Here is a 27,873-nt window from a genome sequence, read left to right as displayed (position 1 = left end):
CTGTTTAATCTTCTACTTCTAAAGATAGATGATGGAGGTTCTATTATATATGCCCATCCGTATCTGTCAAATGAATATCATTTTATATTTCATGTCTTTGAATTTCTGAACCTCCAAGGTTTTCCAATTGGCACATCTAATCCCAAATCACACATACTCAAGGAATGAGATATTAAACAATAAAAAATGTAACAAGGCATAGGAATGAATAGACTTGAGAAATTTTTCTTTCCTGTTATATTCACTAGCTGGCACATGTCTTAATCTGCATCTCAGTACTTAAATTGATAAAACTCTATTAATTTGCACTGATATTTTAGAGAGGGCTAAATGAAGATTTTCAAATTTGGGGGATGAGTCAGAATCTGGAATGTTAAAAAGTACATTTCAATATGTATGCAAGATAATCAATATACCATAGCTCTAAAACACACTCCTAGATGCATTTACAGAATAACCCTCTGAAAGTAATGGATATGACTAAACTCTCTAAATTCAGATAGTGAGAAAAGATAAGCCAAATGCCTCCACCTGGGGCAGCCCCATCCCTCATCCCACAATCTTCACTTCCAGAAATCACTCTATGGTTATGACAAACAGAAAGAAGCTTTCCCCCTTTACATTACAGTAACTTCAGATTGTCTGCCCAGTCTTCTAAAACTCTTTAATATTCAAAATGAAAATGGTAACAGAGGGACAGGCAATATGCAGTTCCGCCTATTCTGCTCCATCTCCAGTAACATCTCTGCCCAGTCCCCAAGGACAAACAAACCCAGTATCCAGCAGAGTTCTTCTGCCCCCTAGTTACTGCCTTACAAGGCGCATCCTTGCAAATTAGAAGCATGAGCCATGGAGTAGACGAATCAGAATCTTGTACTGAGTGATCTATTTCACTTCCTTGATGAATGCCTGCAGGTGGGGTTAACCTGTAACACTTGAGTGCATCCATTGTTTCACTCCTGGCTTCTGAGCAATTACAGACATTTAAAGACATACAGAAGCTCAGAGTCTACAATCCGCACCGCCCCGCCTTCCACAAGCATGTCTGGTAATCTCCAGCATCTGCTTAAATGCTAGCTTACCTTTAAGATAAACTGCCTTTCTTGAGTTCATTCCACCAAGACCGACTCCTTCACTGGAGACTATATGCCTTGGAAAATGAGTTTTCCTTACCTCCATGCAGGATGACTACTGTGTATAATGGTCTCTGAAATGCTAACTGAAACCAAGAAATCACCTGTCATGAACTATGAGGCTCTTCAGTTATGAAGAGCAATATTGATATTTACCTTCTGACTCGTCATGCTGGAGGGCAAAGCAGAAAAAAATCTTGGGTTTCCCTAGTTTCTATGCCGAGATAAAGAAAACCTCAGCATCTCACGTCTTCTACCCTTTCAGATGGGGAAATAATGCCAGTGGTGATAAGAATGTCATGATTGTCATTCAGAGCACTTCCACGTGCATTATTATCTGACTTGCTCCTCACAGGAATCCTGCGTGAGACGGGTATTACGAATACTATAATGTCCAGAAGAGAGAACGGACGCAGAAGGTTAAATGATACGCTCCAGGCAACCCAGATGGAAAACAGCAGGGCTTCTGCTTCCGCCGTCAAGTTCAGGAGGAGCGGTTCTTTCCACATTAACTATTCCCCCCCTCCCCCATCTCCCCGCCAGACATACTTTTTAAATGCAACTGTTTTTCATTTGGGTCCATTCTTCTCTTCACTAATAACCATCAAAGCTCTGAAAGGTACAGCTCTATGAAAGAACAGAAGTTACTCAAACTGCTTTCCCATTGGTTTTATAAAGTTTCAAGAGCAAACACTAAAAACTGAGTAACGTCTAAAGAGAGCAAGCACACAAAGATGGTCTTAAGAAAAGTTGAGACAGCCATGAGAAAAGAAATCACAATTTTTTTCAGATACTTAGATTATCACCAAAACGAATATTTGTAATGTAGGACTGAAATATTTTTGCTTTTCTGATATAAATACAAAATGGGCTGATTTTAGAAATATAGAAACTTTAAAAATATAAAAATTGTTCATAACCCCAATCTGATATATTTATATTCCAATTATTTTTGGCATGTATATATATGTAAAACATATAATGTATATATGTAATAAATATACATACTTTGTATATTTAAAGCTCACATTTACCCATGTATATTTAAAAAATTAGAATAAATCCGAATATATAGTTTAAAATTCGACCTTCACTTAACACTGTATTGTAATTCAAAAATTATAGGATGGAATCAACTATTTTTTAAAACTAGTTAAAGACAAAATAAAATTAGAAAAACCTTACAGTTCAGATTGCAACTAATTGTGAAAAGCACTTGGTAAGTGATTTTGGCATATAATTTAATGGAGCTAAATCTTAATCAATCAGCAAATAGTGACTGAGTCCTAAGCAGCTGGAATCCTTGTGGGAGGCAGGCTTGGGGATGTGATGGGTAAGACAGAGTTCCTGATGTTCGGAGCTTACATTCTAGAGCCTCAGAAATCAGAGAATTACAGTAAATTTGAGTGACCTGGGCTCAATTTGCCTTCACATTCCCTAGAAAGAATGGTTTTGCAAAGCAAATTAATGATGTAAATCATGCTCTAAGATTAAACACCTAATTTACTTACAAGAAGGAACCATAATCACTTTAAAAATATCCAACTGCATACAAATATTTTATTAATTAAAAATGAGCACCACTCAAGCATCTATTGGAGGAGGGCATGGCAACCCACTCCAATATTTTTGCCTGGAGAATCCCATGGACAGAGGAACCTGGCAGGCTACAGTCCATGGGGTTGCAAGAGTCAGACACGACTTAGCGACAAAACTGCCACCACAAACATCTATATATGCTAAATATGAGCTAATACAGGAACCAAAAATGAAGTAGTTATATTCTTTTTATGTTTTTGACTTTTTCTAAGCACATGTGAACAAGTGGGGATTTACTGTACCAAGAAAACTTATGATTTTTGAAGATGTTAGTATTTCTAATTAACACTAGTCCCAGTTTTAGCTGGTCAAGTAAAAGAAAACTTGATAGCAAAAGATATGCAATACGCTGATCTAGTCTTCAAAACACCAATATTTAAACTGAATTGACAGAAATGTTTTAATTTGGTTTAACCTCAGGTGTCTAAAGATGTCCTAGAAATGTACACATTTCTTTGACTCCCTTCTCTACTGGACCAAGTGATTTTTCAAAATTTCTTTAATTAAATGACTGTTTGATTAAACCCTGGGCAGGCTAGAGTCAATAGCCAGTTATCTCTCCATTATGTTGTTGATACACATTTACTTAAATCACATTTTCTTAACATCAACCAGTCAAGGCATTTTGCAAATCTGACCTACTTCTCTTTTATAAAACCGGAAGGGATATTAGAAAAACAGAAAGTCGAGCATCTCAGTGAATGCCAAGACGACGACTATGCTTTGGAAGAAAGGTTGGCATGGAGCCTGAATCCTCCCACGTCCCTGGCCTCCTCAGATCCAGGGCCAGACCAGTGAGAATGAAGAAAATGGCAAGTAAAAGCAGCAGAGGATATGGAGAGAAAGAAGAGAAGGAAAGAAGCTGAGAGAGATCAGGAGGAAAACTCACAAGAGGGACAGATGGGTAAGCCAGGAAGATACCACAAAGAGGGAAGGCCCCCCAGCACCGAAATGCAGTAACTCCTCTCCATCCACCACACATTTAGCTCCAAGCCTGTCCATCTGGAGAGGGTGAACTCCAACTGGTGATGGAAATGGTTATTTCTGAGGCATTGAGGGCCCATGTATGCAATTCACTGACTCCTTCATCGTAGTCTTATTAACATCTAAGACCCTGAACATGTGGCTAGGGTGGAGTGGAGAAGGTAAAGAGGAGGGCTTTCTATGGCAGGAAGGCAGCGTGTGATATGATGCTGGACAAGAGGCCCAAGTGAAAGTCCTGATCTTGCCACCTGAGTTGCCTCTGTTTAAAGCTCACTCAATGCCAGACAGAGAAGCCTGGTGGGCTACAGTCCGTGGGGCCACAAAGAGCTGGACATGACTTAGCAACTGAACACCAACTAGTCCTGGAAGTCTACAACCATTGCTTGTAATCAGTATCTCCACTCTGGCTTGACAGTATGGTTCTACTTACAGATGATCCGGCCATCACTTAAAAAGAACCTAACATTTCTTATTTGTGCCTTAGTTTTTCCATTTATACAACTGTTAATTTCTTTTCTATCTGCCTCCTGGGCACATTGATGTGTACCAGCGAAAGGCAATCATTAGCTAGAGAAACATTAATGACAAATAGACCTTTTGATGGGTTCCACCCTTATTTCTGGTAGAGCAATCCAGCTCATTCTGGGAGGCAGTCTGGAAGCCACTTGTTTATCAGGTTAATGACATCACACCCAGGTTAGATCTGTTTATCCCCTCCACCTCCCTATGAACTTTGTAGCACTTTGCCTACTGCGGATAACAACCTAGGTGCACATCAACATGCGCTTTCAGTGTTTTTTTTTAAAAACACACATAACCCTCACATACATCACGATGACATAAATCATGTGATAACACTGTGGTGACTTTCAAACGATGTAGCGATCACTCAATAAACAAATTCCTAAGCAGCTGCTCAGCACCTAGAAAGGCACCGGAACCTGTTAGGATGGGAGCAGGAAAAAAAGAAGACAGTGTCCCTGCTAAAAAAGAATTTATGACCCAGCTGGAAAAAAATAATGCTCACCCATAACAAAATTAGAGGACAAAATCATATTCGGTTAAGTGCAAAATTGCAGAGTACAGTCAATTAGCAAGCTAGAAGGTTTATTAGAAGAAACAGTAGCTTAACAACTTTTCTTACTATAAAGCCATAGTGCAAGTTGGCTTAAACATCAAATCTGGTTTCCCACAACTGATTAGCCTGAAAATGGTTTAGCAAAACACTAATCCTTTAATTTAACAATCTATAAATGCAGTCTCTAATAAGTTCCATAGAGCCCTTCCTTGGATTCATAGAGACGAGGCAACTCTAACAGGTTATCCAATGCTTGTTTTAATGAGCACCTCTGGACCTTAATGAAATATCACAGGTCCAACTGAGCATCAATTAAAGAGAAATCATCTCCAAAGGTATAAACGGTGACGCATCAACAGTGGCACGTTGCTCCAGGTTAGCAGTGTTGAAAGGATGCTGTGAGGTCAGAGGGTAAACATGCCCCAGAGATCAGCCACTTCCACCTCTGCCTGACGTGGACATAAGCTGGGCCATGGGATAAAAGGAGGAAACCCCAGGACATACATAGTATGGGAATACTATGGGAGGAGAAACTCTGAAAGAAGAGAAATACATCGGTTCAACACAGAATACCTTTGATGAAACCTGCGTGTTTTCTTCTATTTTTCCAAGGCAAAGTGGAGAGCGTGGCATTAGCCGGAGTCCCTGAAAAATGTCGATTTTTGCAGAAATGCAAAAAGCCTTTGTGGCAGCAGTGAGCCCTGCTTAACTCTGCTTCCGGAGAACACTTCTTAGACAGGCAGAGAGAAGGCACCCACTCCCCCCCGCCAACCTGGTGACTTGGCAGAAGTGCTGTGGAGGACAGAGGATGAGAAAGGCTGGATCAGGGCAGGACGGCTCCCTGCTCCCTGCAAACAGAGACCAGATGTGCCCAGACCCCAAAACCACATCAGAAGAACTCCAAGGAGAAAGGCGTACTAAGGAAAGCTCTGGGATTAGCAGGAAGGCATGAGGATTTGGAAACGATACATTATCGCCCAGGCTCCACTTCTCTGATTCCCACGACTAAGCCATCTTCAACAGACTACTCTCCCCACTGACCCCAAGCACAAATAGTTAAACTTGAAGATCTACAGCCCTGTTGCTTAGGGTCCAAAGCAAATATCTGCAGGAAAAGTGTCTCTGAGGACACAGCTGTCAACGATTCTGCAATTCTTTTATCTACTACAGATGCTACCCCCAGCCCACCAAATGTCCCTCTGTGTCTGGTTACGAAAATAGGAGAATTTAAAAATTCCTTTTTCATCCTCATTCTCTCATCCTGAAGATCACGGCAGTTTCTGGGGGAACCTGGATGGAACCCTTTATTTAATTTTGGATCCTGAGAAAAGGCTTGGCAGTACAAACTCCTTGTGATTTGTAAATAAATGCTGTGAAAATTCCCGATAATGTTTGTAGCTACGTTTCTTTTCCTGTTTCTTGCCGTCCTATGATGGTTACAAATTTAAGGGCTCCCTCTAACTCCAATTTAGCCATCTGTGCCCTGTTCAGATATGGGTCGGGCACCACCCGTGTTAGGTCAACACTGATTCGAGAATCCAAACAGTTCAAGCTACTCGCTTTGGAAAATATACTCTCTTGTGAATATATTCCATGGCCTCTATGTTTCCTTCTGCTATAAGAAAAAAAAAAAAGACTGAACAGGAAAAGGAAAGAAAAAAAAGCCGGACAAAAATGGGCTCTCCGTCCAATTAGCTGTAGAGTTTCCAGCAGGGTTTTGCTTCAGACACTGTGTGAGTTAAATATCTGCACAAACCCTGGGCATGGGTGTTCCTAACCCCCACAGCACGGCTGCCTGCAGGATGGTATATGGAACACTAATAGCACACTTATTATTAGATTTTCTGCATGGTTACATAAGCCTACAAAAGGGGAAAATGTAAATGATTCAGGAAGATATTCTTCATGTGGTTCTCATGAAATCTTTAATATCTTAAGACTTAGGAAGAACTCTCCTGGCAAGATACAATCAATTTTCATGCTTCATTGGCGGGGTTGGGGGTGGGGAGTCCTTTCAGTAATGTCAAGGAAATGGCTATAGGCGAAAAAAAAAAAAAAAGGAAAAAAATTACACCCTGGACTGAACAAAACCCCAAGGCACTTTGGACTAAATCCTTCCTTCGTGCCCACAGCATAGTGGAAATGAAAAGAAATATTCACTCGGGGTCTGCGGGGATTGTCTTTGGACTAGTATGTCAACCCACAGGATTTCACTTCATCTGGCAGAACTCATTATCGATCGGCCAGTTTTTTCATGAATCTGAATAGACTGTAGGTTAAACCGACCACAGTGCCCCCTTCCAAAAAGACCACACACACACACACACACACACACAGAGCAATGACAGGGAGGGGGAAGCCAACGTGGGGCCTGAGGAGGTGAGGCAGCACTGGAAGGGAGACCCCCAGGCACCGAGCTTCTTCAAAGGTAAACAAGTAAGCCACACCAGTGAGTTACTTTCATTTTCATTTAAAAAACAACAGCTTTTCAGACAGTTTCCCTTCATTTCTTAAAAACCAAGGATACAAAAATACATTTCTTAAGAATGCCACTTACATTATGTTTTCTACCGCTCGAATAATAGATGGCAAACTCTAAATTCCCTCCTTTTTAAAAACCAGATGTTGACACCAAGTTCTACTTTTGGTCTCAAAATAACCCGTCTTTGGAACTGTTCAATTCAAAAGCATTGTCATTCGGTACTTACACTCACTCAAAGAAGTCACTGTGCAAAAGGAATAGTTTTTCCTGAAAGGTGGAAAAGATACCTGACATCTAGGCTAGGGACCTGGACAGCTAGTTTCAAAATGGTTTCATTCATTCATTCACTTACACAAGTGCTTTTATCAATTTATTTCCAGTATCCTCAAGAATTATACCATAAAACTCCACATATTTAAATAAAAATGGACCGTATTTATAAATGCAAATAAAAAAAGCAACCTGATCACTATTTCTGCCAAAAGCCCCAAAATATGTCATCTGCTTCCTTGGTGGCTCAGATAGTAAAGAATTTGCCTGCAATGCAGGAGATCCAGGTTTGATTCCTTGGTTAGGAAGATCCCCTGGAGAAGGGAATGGCTACCCACTCCAGCATTCTTGTCTGGACAATTCCATGGACAGAGAAGCCTGGTGGGCTATACAGTCCATGGGGGTTGCAAAGCCACTCCCCTCCTCCTGCACGTCCAAAATGGCCTTAGTTTAGGAAGGTCAGGTCAAATTCCTCTCCCTCTGCATTACTTGAAGCTCAGACCATTTACTGCCCATACCTCTCTGCTGGTTGGTGCTAACCCAGATGACGCCGTGTGTCGTAATAACAATACACCTTATAGTTACACATCATTTCATCACTTACAAAGCTCCCATACATCATTCCCTTTAATACCCACACAGTAATCCTTTAAGAGTGGCACCAGGCCCATTTTCCAGACCAGTAAACTGAGGGTCAGCTAGGTTACATTGCATGGCCGTAGAAAACATAACTTGTGGAGCCAAAACTGGGCTCTGAATCTCTGAAGCCTATATGCAGTGCTCTTTCCATTATACTACTGGGCCTGCCTACCAACCTATTAAAGTACTAGAATGCTACTTGCTTGCAATAAGTCTATGTTTTATCTTTCACAGTGTAAGCAGTTTGGAAGAATGCCCTCCCGCAAATTACATTTCTTTGAGTCCTCCACGACACAATGAGATGCGAGCACACAGCCAAATTCATTCATTCGTTTGGTCAGTTTATCAATGACCACGTACGGAACACCTACTTTGTGCTAGCCACGCACTATTCTAGGTATTAGGAAAACAAAGACTCCCTCCCCTGCCCCCACCAGAAATGCAGTTGAGACTCTTAGTTCTACTGGGAGACAGGTGTGTGTAGAGGTCACTCTAGTGCAGGCTGATAACAGAGGCCTCCACGAGATGCTGGTAGGACAGGAGGCAGCAGCAACTGACTGCCCCCAAGTATATGGGCAAAGACGGGTCATTTCTGAAGACCCCTTCAAGATGGGGCTTGAAAGGATATACGTAAAAACTGGCTTAGGAAGTAAGGAAAGAGAGGAAGGGAAAACAAGAAAGAAGGAATGAATGGTTCTGCTTTCCTCAGACTGGCCTCAGCTGTGCTGCAGGATCTCTGCCAAGTCAGGCTGTGGATGTCTCTGACTGCACTCAGGATGCAATCCAGGCTTCCATCACTGACTCATGAGCACCCGCATGCCCGGATTGTGTGCACAGGGTGATGCGACCCTGGGAACGGGGCATCAGGCTGCCCCCTCCTTAGAAGAGGGGTCAGAGGAGGGGACAAATGCAGGGACCTTTACCATCCAAGCCCAGGGGACAGAGACCCCGGCTGTCATCTGTTCATAAACTTCCGATGGGTGTCTCCTGCATGCCAGGTGGGCTAACAGTACGAGAAACTAAGCTTAATGGTCCTTAAATATTAGAAGGCAGCAGACACTGCGCCCTCGTTCTAGGCTTATTCAGAGGCTTGATCACGGTCTGATAGCCCAGCAGGTCCTGGTGTCTGGATCTCTGTGTTTGGGCTCTTGCAGGGAGAGAGTAAGGAACTGGCATCCACGTGATTTTTTTTTTTAAAAAAGGCTTCTCTACCTGAAAATGCCAGACACATTTCAGATGTCAAATGTAATGCGATGCTTGGGGTGGGTGACTGATCCATGTGAGGGCTCTTAAGTGGGAGTAGAAGCCTGTCTGGCTGATTGTCTTTCCCGCACACGCGCATTCCGGTGCTCGCAGACTTGTGGGCCATAAATAGCTCTTAGGGGAGGGTGAGAACGCATCACAGGCTCGAGAGGGCCTCGGCACCTGAAATCAACGAACGCCTGACACTCGTCTCCCTGAGGGGACTCTGTTCAACGAAGGGCCGCTAGACTCAATCTGAGCCCTCTAAACCATCACTTGGGAGCATCGTTAGGGGCTGAACTGTGACCCCTTAAGTGCGCATGTTGAAGTCCTGACCCCCAGCATCTCAGAAGGGGACTGTATCTAGAATCAAGGTTGTCATAGATGGAATTAGCTAAAATGGGGCCGGACCAGAGTAGGGTGGGCCCCTGACGCAGAGCAGCTGGTGTCCTTACAAACAGGGAAGTCTGGAGTCAGGCTCCCACAAGTCAAGGGATCATAGAGGCCTGAGACCGATTCTTCCCCAGCACCTTCAGAGGGAGCATGGCCCTGACACCACCTTGGTTTTGGATTTCTAGTCTCCAGAGCTGTGAGAGAAAACATTTCTGTTGTTGAAGCCACTCAGTCTATGGGGCTTTGTGAGAACATCCCTGGCAAACTAATATAGATAGGGGCGTGAAGCTGTATGTGTGTGAAGGAAGGACTTGAATCATGGAGTGACTGAAATTCAGTTTTCATGTGATAATATTTAATGTCATTGAAGTTCTCTCAGCTTATATTGTGCCCACGCACCCAAACCACAGAATTCCTACCAAACACTAAAGACAGGTGCATTAAATAATACAGTTACCTGAGCTGTCGCCCTTCCAGAATGGACAACTCAATCGGCCAGGTTTATCCACGCTGGATATCACAATGTACCACACGATGTCTCTGGGTAGGGACCAAACCTCCCGCAGAAGTTCCCGGCGGTCAGACCGATATGGAGTATCATTATTAATGTATTCAGTCTAAGAGCTGCTGACATTTCTATGTTGATTACACTTCTACACTTACAGCTTTACAACACTGAGTCATACTGAATGGAGGCTTATTCAAAATAGACCAAACAGCCTGAATTGAGACTCCACTATCGGTAATTGAGTATTATTAGTAATTTTACCCAATGAGGAACTAAGCATTCGCTCAGAAGTTTGTGCTTTTTCTGGAAATAGGATTGACTAAGAAAGTGAATAATGCAAAGAAGCTAGGGATAGGGTAGGCTAAGAGGACAGGAATGTTTAGACTATTATTTACCCATATATTTTTTAAAATGCAAAACTCTTTTAAAGCTGTCTCCCCATTTCCCATTCATCCATGGCCGTGAAAGTGCTGACTTCCAACGTCTGTGACTTAGCCCAGGTAGAGACGAAGGCTGGCCTTCCACAGCCTGTGTTACATGTAGTTTTTCTTTAGTTGCTCTGTCATGTCCGACCCTTAGCGACCCCATGGACTGTAGCCCACCAGGCTCCTCTGTCTGTGGGATTCTCCAAGCAAGAGTACTGGAGAGGATTGCCACTCCCTTCTCTAGGGGATCCTCCTGACCCAGGGATTGAACTCAGGTCTCTCGCATTACAGGCAGATTCTTTACTGTTGGAGTGTCACATGTAAAGGAAACATAAATCTGACACCAGGAAGCGCTGGTTTCAGGCTGTTAGGTAGGTCTGGGCCCTGTCTTCCGAGGAAGCGTGGAGAAAGCAGGAGTGGATGGAAGGGTGGGGAGTAGGGTGGAACCACTCTAGGGCGCCAGGTGCAGAAAGACTTCCTGGAAACCCTTTTTACACCTCTCCTCCCCGAGTGTCAGCTCACGTGGTAGCTGCTCCTCATCTTGCCTCTCACCTCCCCCGACTGTCTCTCAGTGGCCCCCACACTAGCTGTTCTCATACCCCTCCCTCAATGGTCACGGGATTTCGCTCAAGGAGCAGTCTGGCCTACTCTCAGTTCAGCCATTCAAAACTTTCTGAGCTCACAGCAAAGAGCACGGTAGACAAGCAGGGAACTAGTCCTCAGATGGTGTGGGATGGAGAGGAGGACTGTGAATGTTTATGATTTGTCATTTTTCTTCTTTTGCACGCGGCACACCCCATATTAATGCAAGCAGAACCGGGAGGGCGTCTACTTGGGAAGACTCTGTCATACCAAACTTATTCCACTCGAGCTCTTTCGCTACTAAATGCACTTTTAAATTATACGTCCTTTTCTTTCTCTAAACTATAAAATTTAGTCTTTCACTTAATGAGAGAGGCAGTAAAGCTTAGTATGCACAGTAAATGCTCAATATATTTCATCCATTATTGATGATAATTAATACTGGATTTACACCCCAATAATTCACCACTTATTAAAACATAATTCTTGAAATATAAGTTGCCCCCACACACTTTCTTATTTATGGTCATTAGATCATTCCACTAACAGCTTTGCCTGAACAATATATTCTTTTAACACTGAAGTACCAGGCATTCAGCTAGTAACCTGGAGGCAGAGATGGTTAAGATCCCATTATTCCTGCCCCACAGGGATGATGGGCTTCATACACAAGGAAATTAGTTGGACTTGGGTCGACTGTCTTTTGGCCAATGAGGTAAAGGGCAGTGTGCTAGTATACAAAAAAAAAAAGAGTAAGCTGCCTTTGAAAAGCTTATGAATGCAATAACAACTACAGGATACTTCAGTTTACTATCATGAACTTGAGTCTATAAAGGAATTCTTCATTTAAAGGGAAACCCTGAATAAATTAAAAAAAAAAAAAAAAGGCAGAGGAACCAGAGATCAAACTGCCAACATCTGCTGGATCATGGAAAAAGCAAGACAGTTCCAGAAAAACATCTATTTCTGCTTTATTGACTATGCCAAAGCTTTGACCGTGTGGATCACAATAAACTGTGGAAAATTCTAAGAGATGCGAATACCAGACCACCTGACCAGCGACTTGAGAAACCTTTATGCAGGTCAGGAAGCAACAGTTGGAACTGGACATGGAACAACAGACTGGTTCCAAATAGGAAAAGGAGTACGTCAAGGCTGTATATTGTCACCCTGCTTATTTAACTTCTATGCAGAGTACATCATGAGAAACGCTGGGCTGGAAGAAGCACAAGCTGGAATCAAGATTGCTGGGAGAAATATCAATAACCTCAGATATGCAGATGACACCACCCTTATGGCAGAAAGTGAAGAAGAACTAAAAAGCCTCTTGATGAAAGTGAAAGAGGAGAGTGAAAAAATTGGCTGAAAACTCAACATTCAGAAAACTAAGATCACGGCATCTGGTCCCATTGCTTCATGGGAAATAGATGGGGAAACAGTGGAAACAGTGTCAGACTTTATTTTTCTGGGCTCTGAAATCACTGCAGATGGTGATTGCAGCCATGAAATTAAAAGACACTTACTCCTTGGAAGGAAAGTTATGACCAACCTAGATGGCATATTCAAAAGCAGAGACATTCCTTTGCCAACAAAGGTCCATCTGGTCAAGGCTATGGTTTTTCCAGTGGTCATGTATGGATGTGAGAGTTGGACTATAAAGAAAGCTGAGTGCCGAAGAATTGATGCTTTTGAACTGTGGTGTTGGAGAAGACTCTTGAGAGTCCCTTGGACTGCAAGGAGATCCAACCAGTCCATCCTTTAGGAGATCAGTCCTGGGTGTTCATTGGAAGGACTGATGTTGAAGCTGAAACTCCAATACTTTGGCCACCTGATGCGAAGAGCTGACTCATTTGAAATGACCCTGATGCTGGGAAGGATTGAGGGCAGGAGGAGAAGGGGACGACAGAGGATAAGATGGCTGGATGGTATCCCCAAGTCGATGGACATGGGTTTGGACAGACTCTAGGAGTTGGTGATGGACAGGGAGGCCTGGTGTGCTGTGGGTCATGGGTCGCAAAGAGTTGGACATGACTGAGCAACTGAACTGAACTGAAATGAAAAGCATAAAAGGAAAACCTGGGGCAACTTTGCTAATCTGTGAGCAGAAAATTAGCCAACGCCACTTCATACCAGTGGTCAAGTGGTCATGCCAAGGTTATACATGGACTGGATTCTCTCTGTACTCTGTCTTAAAATTTATTTTGTACTTCCAGGTAATTCAAGGAACTCATGGACCCTACTGCAATTTATGTCACACTTTTACTGTTTATATAACAATATTTTTATTATTTAATAGCAATACAAACGATACCACTGTTTGAATGGCAAGATGACTCCATCTCTTTCACTATCAGAAAGTTGTATCTAGGCTGCTTCAGATACACCTGCCTTTTCTTATTTTCTCCATGTATCCAAGACAAGCGAAGCTTTCAAAAATCCTCTCATTGACTATTTGGGACACGGACCCCATATAAAGAGAATTGTGATTAAAAAAAAACTGAACATGAGTGAATCCCCAGAAGGTTCTCTAAATACAGTGTACAACCTTCCTTGGGATGAAGTGACTATGAGATAGGAGAACAAATGGTCCAGGTGCCCAGGAACACAAACGTGTGATGTCTCTTCATAGTCAACGCCACTTGCATTCAGACCCAAGACCTCATCCGCTCACTGAAGTAGTGAGTGCTCGCGGACTGTCTCCTCTGTTCCAGGCACATGAAACAGAAGATCTAAAAGATATCGTTCTTACTCTCAAGTCCACGGTACCTACTATGCAAACACTCTCAAGAGGACAGACAGCAGAAATCCTACGTGGGCAGGAAGCACACACAGCCTGGCTCAGTAAGACCACGAGGGGGCAGTGAGGCTAGACTCCTTGGAGGAGAGAGAAACCTTGAGTTTGAAGAACACACAGGAATTATCTATCGTATATGAAACCAAGGAGAACAGCTCTAGACAGAGGACGGAGCGTGTGCAAAGGCACACGGTGTCACACGAGGGATCATGGCACACGGAGGGAGGTAGGAGAACATAGTGTCAGGAGGGGAGGAAGGAAGAGAGCAGGGCCCCTCCCTACACAAGGTGTCTCCTGGAGGCCATGAAAAATCTTCCAGAGGCTAAGAAGGGCCATTTTCATATTAAAAAGGTCCCATATGTACACTCTGTGTGTGTGTGCACGCCTAGTCACGTCCAACTCTTTGGGACCCCACAGACTGTACAGCCTGCCAGGTTCCTCAGTCCATGGCAATTCTCCAGACAAGAATACTAGAGTGGGTTGCCATGTCCTCCTCCAGGGGATCTTCCCAACCCAGGGATTGAACCCAGGTCTCCCGCTTTGCAGGTGGATTCTTCACCATCTGAGCCACCAGGGGAGCCCAAGAATACTGGAGTGGGTAGCCCATCCCTTCTCCAGGGGATCTTCCCAACCCAGGAATCGAACCAGGGTCTCCTGCATTGCAGGCGGATTCTTTACCAGCTGAGCTACCAGGGAAGCCCATACATATACTACTACGTATAAAATAGATAACTAAGGAGAACCTACTGATCAGCAGAGGGAACCCTACTCGAGGCTCTGTGGTGACAAAGAGGGGATATATACAAATGTATAGCTGATTCACTTTGCTGCATGGCAGAAACGAACACAACATTGTAAAGTGACTATACTATGATAAGCATTAAAAAACATACAAAAAGTCAAAACAAAGAAAAAAGGGTCACTCTGGTCACAGTGCAGAGGATGGTGGGAAGAGACCATGTTCCGCAGGCAGGGGAATGGTTGGGAGGATCTTGCTCCAGTGTTGCTGGAATATCATGAGGTCCAGCCAGGTGCTGGGCAGTGAGGGTGGTGAAGAGGGGAGAGAGGGTGTGCAGGGGGAGTGCACACCAGTCACTGGATAGCCAGATGTGCACACACGCAGGAGCAGGCGGGGAGGTGGGGGGCGGTGTTGGCTTGGCTACTGCCACTCACACAAGGGATACAGGAGAAATGATGCAACAGCTTCTTTCTACTCCCAGAGCTCTAATTTCCCATTTTGACTCTAGGATAAAGTTAAAAGATGTTAACTTTGCATCAAAGGCTCTCTCCAGTCCTTTACACACGGTGAGTACTCAAGACACATCAGTTGAGCACTCACTGGAGACGTGAACAGACATACAAGAATCATTTGCTCCACCTGACAACACATCCGCCTTTCCTGAATTACTCTGCCTCCATGAAAGAAGAGAGACAGTGTGCAACTTATTCAAAGAATAAATGCAAATATTCCAGTCCATTCATCTGATTATCACCAACAACCCCTCCAATCTTTTTCTTGGGTAGGGTCTCTGTCCTCTCCTTCACCCTGAAGGCTATTCATCTTCCACAAGATAAAAGGGTTTCCTTTATCCAGGTGGAAACAAATGCTGGGTCTCAGAGAAAAAGCCATCATCCCCAGACACAATGACACATCCCAGGCTCTTACAGCAGTCTGCATTACTGGATTTTTTTTTTTTTCTGGCAAAGAAGCCACAATTCAGGAATCTATGCAAAAATCATTAAGTGAAGGCTGCTCCTCAAAGGCCCCATCCGTCACTCCTCCCCCTGATCCTGCCCCTCCTGGGATGACAACACGTCAGCTCAGTCACTCGAGTGGATGTCTGCAGCAAGGTTTCTGCCTTGCATCTGCAGCTGCTCTGTAGACTGCTGGGGAGGGGTGAGAGATCGCTTGCTACAAAAAATGTGAGTTCGGGACTGAAGGTGGCTGAGAACATTTTTATGCTGAGAATGTTAACGTTCCCTTTCAGATCCTACCGAGCCCCCAGCTTAAAACTTTTTCATAAAAGAAGGAGACATGGATGATAAAGCAACACATGGACAGAGATGCTGTGATCTTCTAGGAAGTCCAGAGAACAAATGGGAGAACTCCCTGACCTGCTGCCTCAGGCCACCTGGATATCAGCTCCCTGGTGAAGGAGCACAGCGGGAGATGAAATAAAAGAAATATAAAGAAACGTCCATCACGACTAAAGGAGGTATGCATAGAGCAATTAGCGTAACCCGTTAGGCTGACAGACTGAATGCCTCCAAACAGGAACGGAACACCCTCCCCCGTATCACTTCCACTTCCTATTACTTAAGGACAAGGGTCACATCTTAGTCATTTTAAGTACGCAGTGTTTAACAGCACCTGACATATAATAGATGCATAGTAAAGTGCCTTTGGAACAAGGGATCAAGCAAATCCCTGAATTCCAGATTGATTAGGAAGCTTAATGTCTCGATGGTGGTCAAGGACTAGCACTTAAATGAACCAAGAATCCTGCTCGAAGTGTGTGTACAGATGAAGCAGAAGGAAGGTCAGCCCTCCCGCCCCTCCACTGCACTAAACTGCCTCTGTTCTCTGCAGGGTTATCAGAAAGCTTAGCCCCAGCCCCTCCGGAGGTACAGAACAGAAAAGACAAGTCAGAGAGACCAGAAGGCCCTCCCTTGTAAGCTCAGAATGGAAGACCTCTGCCCTGGCCGCTGGGTGGGGGTGGTGGCCTTGTTGCTTTAGTTCGGAGTTAAGCTCAGACTGTGCTTTGCCAGTGATTCTCAACCAAGGAGGGACATCTGAAGAGGAACGGGGGCATTCTAGATTGCTACAGTAACTTGGGGACAGGACTAGAATATCAAGCCTAGATCAGGGGTACTAACACCGTTATAATGAGCAAGAGGGTGTTCATCGCTGAGGACTGCCTGCTTGCCTCCCTTGTGAAACGCTGACAGTTTAAACACTCTCTAGAGTAGATGGCACTGTCCTAGGGTACTTGTGTATTTAATTCTCTCTGCATGGAATATTGAATCAGGTTATCCAACATCCTCCGTCCAAGTCTTCTGTCTGAGGATATCTAGGAAGCCTGGCCTGCTGCAGTCCATGAGGTCACAGAGTCGGACACGACTGAGCAACTGAACCGTGTAATAGTAATGTTGATAGCCAACGCTTATCGAGCATCACTGCATGCTGGTGGTGGCTATCTCACACACAACTGAACCTTCACAGCAACAGATTTGGTGGACACTGGTTTTTAATTCCCAGATGAGTAAACTCATTCTGAGAGAAAAATGCAACTTACCAGTAAGGGGAGAAGCCCAAGATGTGAACCCAGGTTCCTCAGGTCCCCAAGTACACATACTTAACCATCCAACAACCATCCTGGTTCTCAGTTCACGCAAGAACCCAAAGCCTGGTACACACAGTTCAGTTGCTCAGTCGTGTCCAGCTCTTTGCGACCCCATGAACCACAGCACGCCAGGCCTCCCTGTCCATCACCAACTCCTGGAGTTTACCCAAACTCATGTCCATTGAGTTGGGGATGCCATCCAGCCATCTCATCCTGTCGTCCCCTTCTCCTCCTGCCTTCAATCTTCCCCAGCATCAGGGTACACACAAGGCTTGTGAAGACGCCCAGGAGCTGGGGCTGAGCCGGAACCACTGAAGAAGTCTCCTAAGCAAAGAACCCGCAGCAAGGTGAAAGGGACCGCAGGTCCCCGGACAGTGCTGACCTCTGGAGTCCTGCGGGGAATCCGGTCAGCAGCACGGGTGCTCTACTCATCACGTGTATTTGACTCACTTCTTGCTGAGGTCTCCGCTACCAAAACATAGAACTTGCCTGAAAGCAATTCTTCACATAAAATAACACATGAAATTCCTGGAAACAATGGAGGATCCAGAGATTTTTCTTTTGAGGAGCGCTAGAATGGAGAAGGCAATGGCACCCCACTCCAGTACTCTTGCCTGGAAAATCCCATGGATGGAGAAGCCTGGTAGGCTGCAGTCCATGGGGTCGCTAGGAATCGGAAACGACTGAGCGACTTCACTTTCACTTTCCACTTTTATACATTGGAGAAGGAAATGGCAACCCACTCCAGTGTTCTTGCCTGGAGAATCCCAGGGACGGCGGAGCCTGGTGGGCTGCCGTCTATGGGGTCGCACAGAGTTGAACACTACTGAAGCGACTTAGCAGCAGCAGCAGAAAAGACCCCAATGCTGGGAAAGATTGAAGGCAGGAGGAGAAGGGGACGACAGAGGAAGAGATGATTGGATGGCATCAACCCACTCAATGGACGTGAGTTTGAGCAAGCTCCGGGAGTTGGTGATGGACAGGGAAGCTGCAGTCCATGGGGTTGCAAGGAGTCGGACATGACTGACTGACTGCACTGAACTGAGATAATATCTGGGCCTTGCAGGTGACACAGTGGTAAAGAAAATGCAGGAAGCGTTTTCTCCCTGCAAAGTGTCAATGCAGGAAAAACAGGAAATGGGTTTGCTCCCTGGGTTGGGAAAATCTCTTGCGGGTGGAAATGGCAACCCACTTCAGTATTCTTGCCTGGGAAATCCCATGGACAGAGGAGCCTGGTGGGCTACAGTCCATGGGGTCACAAAGAATCAGACACGACTGAGCAACTAAACAACAGCAACACCTTCATTTATGTAATTACGATTTATCATTCTTCTCTCTTCCTGAGTCCAGTGTGGCCAGATTAAAAAGACCTTAGCATCCCTCGGTGGCAACTACATGGAAAACCTCCACAAAGACTTTCATTGCCAGCAGAGACTGCAGAAGGAACTCTAAGTGGCAGGCACTCTACACAGCACTGACTGAAAAGCCGCTTCCCAGGCTCACTGGACTTCCTTCTGTCTTGACAGCCCTTCATTTTCTTATCACCTTGAGGCTGTAAAACTAGTGAATGAATGAAAAGGAGGCAGCAATCATGGTTTCTGGGTTTATTGGAAATCCTGTCCCTAAAACTCCACAGCCGATAATATGAAAGTGTGTGATGTACCTTCTGTTCACTTTCCTTCTCGTGAAAAAGAAAACGGTGGCACCAAAGAGGGTCAGTGGGGTCATGACCATCACAGGCATGGCATCGCTCTCTTCCAGATAAGTGGGACCAGTCCACGGGGCTTACGGGCTGGCAGTGCATTCACTGGGCTGCAACTAACTGTTCAAGCTGTTCCCCACGCATGAAAGGAGGTGCCCCTTGCAATAAGGCCAGTGTCCCAGGATCAGTGCTGAAAAGCCCTGAATAGGGGTCACCTTCTGCCAACCCCCGTCACCCACTCACTGCCCAAAGCCACATTCTTGCTATTCATTTACCAAAGGTAGATTTCTTCCCTGTGAGGCATGTATACAGGCTATCAATTTGCCAACTCTTTATTTTGCAGCTGGGGAAAGCAAGGCTTGTTCAAGGTGATTTAACAAAGTATATGCAACATCTTGGCTAACCTGAGCTTCCTGGACTTCAAAGAGGGGGTGGTGCCAACCTGCAGACTCAGGACCACCCTCGTGCTAGTCCTCTAAGTATGAGATCCTTGACCTGTAACCCCCAAAACTCTGGTTTTACTTCCCAAGTGCTGGTAATGGAAATCCTTATCTCTGAACTCTGGTGTTCTCCTTACCATGTCATCAGTATCTGTTGCTCGATCACCTTCCTAACTAAGCTCCATTAACCTCCATGGCCTGGATCTTGGACCTCACTGGACCCCACACATGCATACATTTTTCTTGTACATTTCTCTGTATGGTATGCATGCAAATAATCTCCTCTCCTGGACCGATCTGCTTTTTTGATGCTTGCTTCTCTCATACCCACAATAGCCCGGCTGTGCAATAGACGAAGCCTGGCCTTGCTCCCTAGTTTAGAACCTGGGCTGTAAGACGCTTGGGTGTCGCCTCCAGCTATGTTCAATTTGGCTTCTCCACTTTGATCATCTCCCTGATGGTCCGTGTTAATGGCAGTCATCCACTCGTGGAAAGCAAGACGACAGACTCGAGGTATCAAAAACAAATACCCACAAGAGTAAGCAACAAAGCTGGAGTCGTGGAAAGCGCACGAGACGGGGAGCAGCAGGGTCCCTGCCTCACTTAAGCTCCCCTCTGCAGAGGCATCGCAGACGTACAATGGTGCCAGTAATACATGTCCTGTCCTCCCGCTCCCAGGAGCATTGGAAGGAACAATAAAACAATCATTATAAAGGCTTTTCAAAAACAAGAGAATACTATTCAAATCAAAACGATCAGAGTTATGGATTTTGGCCCTTCCTAAAGAAAGAAGCTTTTTTCCTTTGAATTTCCCATAAGGCAGCGTCACCATCACCATCAAACCTGAGCTCTGCTCAGAGTTCTCACCCATGATGGCCCTTCAGGATCAGGGCCATGCCTTACAGGGAACACAGATGCTCAGACAGCCCCAAGGACCTGTGGAACTTGAATTTTCTGGCTTGGTGCAAAGGAATTTTTTGAAATTCCCCAAAGGATTCTGATCAACTAGGTTTGGGGTCCCAGTTTTAAAAATAAGTTCCTCAGGACTTCTCGGGTGATCCAGAGGTTAAGAATCCGCCTTCCGATGCAGGGGACCCAGCTTTGATCCTGGGTCAGGGAACTAAGATCCCACAGGCGGCAGGTCAACCAAGCCCACCCACTCTGGAGCCCACATGACACAGAGAAGCCTGCAACTAAGACCCAACACAGTCAAATAAATTAATTAAAAGCAATTAAAACAATAAGTTTCTCTGTAACAGAAAAAATTTAAGTATAACTATGATTCATGAATTTGTTCCTTCCTGCAGAGGCCATCTGTTTAAGTATAGGTTTTCTCAGTGGAACTCTGGAATTGAACAACTTCCCTGGCTAAAGAGTTTTCAGGAAGTACGCTGGCTCTGGAAGGCACTGGAAAACCAGTGTGTCCTGTGTACCAAACCTTGACCCACAGGTATGGTGGGAGGAGCGTGTACATGGCAGCCGATGACCCCAGGGGCTTCGCTGCGGCCTCCAAGCCTCGCATCCCTTTCAGGTCTCCTTCCTTCTCTGCGGTCCAGGCCCAGTGGCCCAGAGAGAAGTCAGCATCCTTGATCCCTTCCTGATGCTTCTGCCCGCCCCAGGGTGGCCCCGTGGCCTCCTCCACCTAGCAGTCTAGGGATCGATTCTTGCAGTGAACACTTGGTAGCCAGTTACCAGGATCAGTGACATCGGAGAGACGGCTTTGGAAGAAGTCAGGAGGGGGAGAAGCTGAGCTCAGTGGCAGAGAACTCTCCGATCCCCCAACGGGAACATGCGACTCTTTCCAAAGGTGATCAAGTGCGTGCCGGGAAGCTCTGACTGCCTGGCTGGCAGTGGAAACGACGCTCGCTAGCAGTCATCAGTAACCTGCTCCCTTCTCCTTTTCAGATGGCTGTTCTGTCCGTCTGCTCAGTTTGGGGGAAATTCCAATGCCACCAACAGAGGCACGCTATGTGGAGGGGGCAGCTAAGAGCATAGACAGAAACCTGGGCTTCCCAGCTGACACCCAAGGATGCAGAAACGGGCAGTCTTAGAAGTCCCCTAGAAGTGAGCTTAGCAGCAGTTGTGAACTGGAAAGCTGCCAGGTATAATAAATATAGCGTTTCTGGAGAAGGCAATGGAACCTCACTCTAGTACTCTTGCCTGGAAAACCCCATAGATGGAGGAGCCTGGTAGGCTGCAGTCCATGGGATCGCTAAGAGTCAGACACGACTGAGCGACTTCGCTTTCACTTTTCACTTTCACGCATTGGAGAAGGAAATGGCAACCCACTCCAGTGTTCTTGCCTGGAGAATCCCAGGGACAGGGGAGCCTGGTGGGCTGCCGTCTATGGGATCGAATAGAGCTGGATATGACTGAAGCGACTTAGCAGCAGCAGCAACAGCAAAATAGCCTAATATCTTCCCTTCCTCCTCAGAATTCTGAATGCCTGATGAGCTAGTGATGGTCATTTTACACTTACTGATTTGCTTGACACTTCCCCAATCCATTCATTATCTCTAAAATCACTCGTCAGTGGTTCTCCACGTGTGGTCCTCAGGATCAGGAAGACCACCATCACCTGGAAACATCAGAAATCCCAATTCTCAGATTTCATTTGGACAGATGGCATGAAGTGCAGGGCTAGGGTCCAGCAGACTGAGTTAACGTCCTCCAGGTCAGGTGTGCTGACCCACTAGAAATTTGACAGCTATTACCATTGAAATCCCTTAATGTAAATGCACCAAAATGAAGTAAGAATCATTTTCTTTCAAGAATCTTCAAAATCTTACTTGATCTAAGTGAATTCATAAGCAAAACAATAACAGTCTGACATTTTTGCTTGATGAAGGCTATTTTTTTTAAGAATGATTAAAAGAGCACATATTTCCCCAACACAAAAAGAGTCTATGATTTACAAATTCTCAGATAGAATTATGATGAGTTGTTTCATTCTAAAAGGCATGACTTGACCACTTTATTTGCCTGCAAACAGCTCTACCAAATTCATGATAGGTGATCCATGTGTTTAAAAATCATGGGCCTATGGCATTAATGTTTTAAGTCCTGTTCAGGAAAACAAAATGCTGTATTTCAGAAGGGACTGAATTTCAAAATATGCTTTTTTTGCATTTAACCTACAATAATGTATATACTTTATTGTAGGTTAATTGCAAAAAAAAAACAAACAAACAAACAAAAAAAACAAGTGTATTTTAAAATTCAGTCCCCTCTGAAATACTGCATTTTCTTGGGCTTCCCTTGTGACTCAGCTGGTAAAGAATCCACCTGCAATGCAGGAGCCCTGGGTTGGATCCCTAGGTTGGGAAGATCTCCTGGAGAAGGGAAAGTCTACCCACTCCAGTATTCTGGTCTAGAGAACCAAACCCATGTCTCCTGCATTAGCAGGCTGATTCTTTACCACTGTGTCACCTGGGAAGCCCGAGGCTTTTAGGTCTTTTGATGTTAACTGTAAGGCTACCTTTTCTCTGTGTTAGCCGGGCTTCTCAAATCCTCCAGAGTCACAACATGGCTGGTCAAACATGAGGCCTCCATCAAATCACCTACTGATTAAAGAAGGAGGTACAAGTCATCTGAAAGTCTCTTTTCATGATGAACATCTACATCATGGATGGGCAAAAATTTTAACCCTTTGTTCCCCAATGGTCATTTCCTCCTGAACCTTTTGGGATAGCTTAAAAGAAGAAGAAAAAAAAAATTACCCTTTCTCCTTGGGAATAGTTTCCAGATTCTTTCAATGACCAACAAAAAGATCCTGCTCTAAGTCTTCACTAGTCTTTCAAATAATTAAAAAGCTGAAACTTTCAAATACTAACCGCAATAACTAGACCCATAGATCATTCTCATAAACCAATACTCACTCTGTCAGCCTAAGGGAAATACGGTATAAAACTGTGAGACCTAGAGTAGACGGCTCATCCAAAGTCCACAGAAATTAAAGTCCATTTATGGCTGCACTTTCCACGCCAGTTTTCCAAGACGGCCCTGCACTTGCTGACTCACGGCACAAGACTGTGCTTTAAGGTAACTAAGCTCATACCAGCCGGTTGCTAAACTTGTGAGTGTCAAACAGTCAAACACCACCATGATTAAACATTAAATTACATATAACTTACAACTTAACGAGTTACATTCAAAACTCATCACTCCTCACTATTTCATCCTGTTTGACTATTGTCTCTATGACTGAGGCTAGTTCCATCAACCTGCATAGTGGAAACACTACATAGTGGGTGAGTCACTATGTCCCTTTCCCTGAACTCTCACTGGGGGATGTCCTCCTGATGATGTGGAACTGTTCACTGTGGGAGCATTAACATTTCCATCACATAAATTACCAAAATGCTACCAATCAGAATCTCTGTCATCTCCAAGCCAGGAGCCAAGCTTGGAATTCCTGTTAAGCAACTAATGGCATTCACTCTAGTTTTTTCTTAATGGGACTAGAGTTAGAATTCTGAAGGTGAGAAGAGACGGGCCAGTGGACTTTCCATCATGACAGGCCCAGGCACGTGCCAGCAAACCAGCTACCACCAGATCATTACGGGTCCAGAGCTTCCAATTAAGCTACGGCTGATTTACTATTTCCATGATCTGCAACAAAAGCATGGTAGCTGTGTGTGCATCACCAAGAACTCACTCAAGAATAATATCTGCAAGAAAAAAAAGGCCACTTGACATTTGTACAGTCTTTCTCCATGCTCACAGCATTTGATGGATCAGCTCATTAAGTCCCCATAACCACTCTTAGGTTGGCTTTCACTATCCCTGTTTAAAGATGAGAAATAAATAAGGTCAGGTGGCCCACCCAAGGTCACGATCTAATATGTTGCACAGCCAGCACTCAAACCCAGAAACCCGTGTCTAGTCAGTGTTACTTAGTCTCTACCACAGATTACTGCTTTTCTGTCAGTTTGTTTTGAAAATAGGAATTTTCCTTTTCAAATGATCAACATCTGGATTCACTTTCCTCCTGCCTTTGATTACCAACGCAGTCAGCTGGGACAGCGCACCCATGTCTCCATGGATGGATAACAACCCCCCACAGCCCAGCTTGCTTCTTGACCACACACAGAAATGATGTCCACCCTGCCATGCCCCACATAAATCAGACCCAAATGCACTTCAGCTTGAATTCCTAAAGATGCTGTAGGCAGGTGGGCATGATAAGGAAGGGTTCTATGCTTTGGATCTGACTTATTCCAATCCAGGGGAAAGATCTGCAGTATCTACTTAAAGTAAAATCGTAACAGTGAATTAAAAAGCCAGATTCTCACAGTGGTAAAAATGGATGCATATGTATGTGTACAAGTATAGTTTGTTTTATATATTTTATTTATGCACACACATACATACTCCATGCGCATACATATACAGAAGTATGTGTACACATGTGTGTGTATACATATATATATATATATATATATGCTAAGTTGCTTCAGGCGTGTCCGACTTTTCACAACTCTATGGACTGTAGCCTACCAGGTTCCTCTGTCCATGGGATTTTCCAGGCAAGAATATTGGAGCAGATTGCCATGCCCTCCCCTCCAGGGGATCTTCCCCACCCAGGGATCGAACACACATTTCTTATGTCTCCTGCGTTGGCGGGCAGGTTCTTTACCACTAGTGACTCCTGGCAAGCACCATATATATATACACATACATGCTTTTCCCTATAGTTCGTTTTTTCCCATCTTTATGGAGCTATAGAGCAGAAAAGAAAAAAAAATCACTGCCTTTATCAGATATGTACACATTTTATCCTTGCAATATGTTTAAAATGATTTTATGACTAAATCCTGGGAAAAATGTGAAGAATGCCTGGCTAGATGCATGCTTTTCCAGTAAAAACACAGCATTGCTTATTAACTGTAGCGTTTGGAAAAGCCTTTTCGACATGATGTACATTTTTGTTTTAGCTTGAGACTAAATCCTGTTTGGATCTAAGTTTTCTTTGGCTTTAAGAGAAAGTTTAACTGATTGTACAAGACGTGCCCTTGGGCTCTCCAGGGGATGTTCATTGCTTGCCCCCTCCCCGCCCCCCTACAACTGCCCCCCCGAGGCCAGATGAAGTGCTAGCCTGTTAAAGTGCCTCTCTCCCAAGACCGAGCCAGGGTTAAAACCTTGAGATGTTTTCTCAACACATTAAGCAGAAATAAACTCTAACAATGGGGAAAAAAAAGCAAACCCATCTGTCTGCTTGTCAGGAATTTCGAGATTGTCAATTGACTGACCTTGGAGCTGGAAAGCATTTTCCAGGCGGTGGAAGAAAAGTTCAATGTGGCCGGAGATGGATACAGAGAAATTCTTAGAGGTCACAAGTGAATCATGAGCACTGAGATCCTGAGAACAGATGACGGAGTTTCCATTTTATCTCACAATTTTGGTGGGTGTGTGGTGATGACTTAAAATGATGTTAGGTTACTGAGCCAACATATTCTTGGAAAGAAATTTCCCTACTGTTTTAGTCAAACTGTAAGTAAATGGGGCCGAGGTGTGGGTCTGAGCTGAGGACACTTTAAAGTAATCAGGCTGTCAAATTAAAAGCAAACACTTTCTCAGCATTTCTGAAGACTGAAATAGTGAAAAGTGCATTGCCTTCTAAGTATATCAGAGTTAAGTCATTTCTGCCTTGTGGTTCTGGAAGACAGGAGGTGTGCAAGTACGGGAAGGCCCCTAATTCTCCTTCTAACTCACTGAATCTCAACCAGGGAAAATTCTGTCCCCCAAAGGAGAGGACTCTTGAGAGTTCCTTGGACAGCAAGGAGATCAAACTAGTCAATCCTGAAGGAAATCAACCCTGAATATTCATTAGAATATTGAAGCTGAAGCTCCAATACTTTGGCCACCTGATGCTAAGAGCCTACTCATTGGAAAAGACCCTGGGGCTGGGAAAGACTGAAGGCAAAAGGAGAAGAGGGCAGCGGAGGAAGAGATGGTTAGGTAGCATTACTGACTCAACAGACATGAGCAAACTCCGAGAGATAGTGGAGCACAAAGGAGTCTGGCATGCTGCAGTCCATGGGGTTGCAAAGAGCTGGACACAGTTGAACAACAAGGGACCCTTGGCAATGTCTGGAAATGTTTCTGTTGTCACAGACATGGGGGTGGAAGGTGAGATGGGGCTACCAAGCATTCAGTGGGCAGAGGCCAGGGGTGCTGCAAACATCTTACAAAGCACAGGACAGCCCCTTGCCTCCAACCTCGCACTCCAACAAACACTTACCAGGCCTCAAATGTCCAGAGTGCTACTGCTGCTATTCCCTGCTCTAACAGGAAGCAGAAATGATCAGCTGCGACAGAATCTTCCATCTTTCGAATTGGTTCCTGGGCTTCCCGGGCCCCCACAACACCCTTCTCTCCCACAGCCTACAGAGATGCTACTCACAGTGTGGTCCACAGACCAGCAGCATCAGCACCTCCAGTGAGCTTCCTACAGATGTAGGACTTCAGGCCCCAGCAGGTCAACGGGACTAGTGTGTGCATTTCAGTAAGAGCTCCAGGGAACTCCTAGACATTTTCCAGTGTGAGAGGCACTGCGCAAGTGCCCTTCCCCTTCTCCTTCAGTCCTTCCCCACAGGGCTGTCTGTCCTTCTCCTGTTCACTCATCATTAACTCTGCACTCTGCCTTCCAAGGAAGCAGATCTAGTAAAAAGCAGCTCTCCTCTCCAACGCTTTTTTCCGAAAACTTCCCTCCAGCAGAGGCTCTCCCTGGCTCCCTGCAACACCAGTTCATTCTATAGCCCTTTTAGGAGAAGGCAGCTCATCTCCCACAGTGCCTTTGGCTAGTCAAGGAGCATGCCATGTGGAGAAAAACATCAGAAGGCAAAATCATTAAATTTAAAAAGAAATCTTGTAAAAGCCCAAAGAGAACTTTTGAAAAACATCTGAAAAGTCAAGGTGTTCAATATCTATATTCATCTATTTATCTGTCTAATGTTGGATACAAGGCTTCCCAGGTGGCTCAGTGGTAAAGAATCCACCTGCCAATGCAGGAGATGCGGGTTCAATTCTTGGGTAGGAAGATCCGCTGGAGAAGGGAATGGCAACCCACTCCAGTATTCTTGCCTGGGAAATCCCATGGACAGAGGAGCCTGGAGGGCTACAGTCCACAGGGTCACAAAAGACTTGGACAGGACTTAGCAGCTAAACAATAACCATGTTGGATACATGAATGCATTTTCTTCTCTGGATGCACACTTTATAGAAATTTGATTTTCTAACTAGAATCTAATGTAGAA

General features: G+C 44.7%; 1 protein-coding gene across 14 annotated transcripts in view; it reads right to left on the bottom strand.

Annotated features, from left to right (window-relative positions):
* The window catches only part of ATXN1 (ataxin 1), a 420,722-nt gene that overhangs the window by 52,279 nt on the left and 340,570 nt on the right, over positions 1-27,873 (bottom strand). The gene's annotated exons all lie outside the window — the stretch shown is intronic.

Source organism: Bos grunniens, chromosome 23 (assembly GCF_055505025.1).
Source record: "Bos grunniens cultivar Pamir isolate PY7600 chromosome 23, Bosgru_T2T1.0, whole genome shotgun sequence".
In the NCBI taxonomy this organism is placed as follows: Eukaryota; Metazoa; Chordata; class Mammalia; order Artiodactyla; family Bovidae; genus Bos; species Bos grunniens.
The sequence above is the reverse complement of the archived record's forward strand: the minus strand, read 5'-3'. Positions and strand labels throughout refer to the sequence as shown.